We start from the raw sequence: 1,444 nt of genomic DNA, 5'->3' as shown, positions 1-1,444 counted from the left end.
AAGGGGAGCAGGGAGGGAGGGGGGAAATGAGGAGCCGATTCCAGGGGCTCAAGTGGAAAGCAAGTGTTTTTAGAATGATGAGGGCAACAAATGTACAAATGTGCTTGACACAATGGATATTTATATGGATTGCGATGAGTTATATAATCCCCCAATAAAATGATTTAAATAATAATTAAAAAAACACTGAACAAAAAGCAAAAAATAAAAAAATAGAAAAGAAAAGATATCCCTTGTTCTGTGCCCTCTTCTGAATCTGACCTTAACCTCTGGAAGCTCCCTGTCAATGTACTGCTACAACCATTGTTGTATTACATCGTAAGCAAACTTTTACTTGCATGTGATATTGTGTTATAATTGGAACATTCTGTTTGGTAATTTTTCTTTAGGATGAGTACAAATATGATCTCTTCCAGTCAATTGTCCAAGGAGTTGTCTTCAGAATTTCCTGGCATAGGGGAGTGAGTGCTTCCAGTGCTTCGTCAGCTTGTTGAAATATTTCAGTGGATATTCCACCAATTCCTAGAGCTTTGTTTTTGGCTGATTCATTCAGTGCCACTTCACCTTCTTTCTTCAGGACCATTGTTGCTCATATGCTACTTCTGGGAATGATGGAATGTTGACTAGTTCTTTTGGGTATAGTGACTGTTCATTCTTTTCATCTTCTTTTGATTCAATATTCTCTACATTCAATATTTCGACCATAGAATCTTTCATTATTGAAACTCAAGGCTTGAATTTTTTTTTTCTTGAGTTCTTTCAGTTTAAAGTAAGCTGAACAGTTTCTTACCTTTTGATTTTTCTAATTCTAGGTCTTTGCATTTTTCATTAAAACACTTGGCTTTGTCTTCTGCTGATGCTCTTTGAAATTTTCTATTCTGCTCTTTGACTTCAACCTTTCTTCCATTTGCTTTAACTACTCTATGATTAAGAAATTTCAGTCTCTTCTGATATAAATTCTGATCTTTTCTTTATTTCCTATCTTTTAATGACCTTTTTCTTTCTTCATGAATGGTATTCTTGATGTCTTCCCACAGCTCATCAGGGCTTCTATCATTAGTATTCAAAGCCTCACATCTGTTCTTGTGATGTTCTCAAATTCAGGTGGGATTGAGTCAAAGTTGTGCTTTGACTCTTGTGGACTTGTTTGGACATTCTTCAGCTCCATCCTGAGCTTACCTGTGAGCAGTTGATGATCTGTTCTACAGTCAGCCCCTGGTTTTAGCTGCTGATATTTAGCTTCTTCCTTGTCACTTTCCATAGATGTAGTCTATTTGATTTCTTTGTATTACATCTGGAGAAGTCCATGTGTATTGTCACCTTTTTGTGTGGTTGAAAAAAGTTATTTTCTACGAACAATCCATTGGCTTTGCGCAGTTCTATAATGTAATCTCCAGCTTTGTTTCTATCACCAAGTCCATATTTTCCAAGTATTATTCCTTCC

Source organism: Echinops telfairi, unplaced genomic scaffold (assembly GCF_000313985.2).
Source record: "Echinops telfairi isolate 266 unplaced genomic scaffold, ASM31398v2 ScPeMD7_7469;HRSCAF=8507_1, whole genome shotgun sequence".
NCBI lineage: Eukaryota > Metazoa > Chordata > Mammalia > Afrosoricida > Tenrecidae > Echinops > Echinops telfairi.
Note: the sequence above shows the minus strand (reverse complement) of the source record.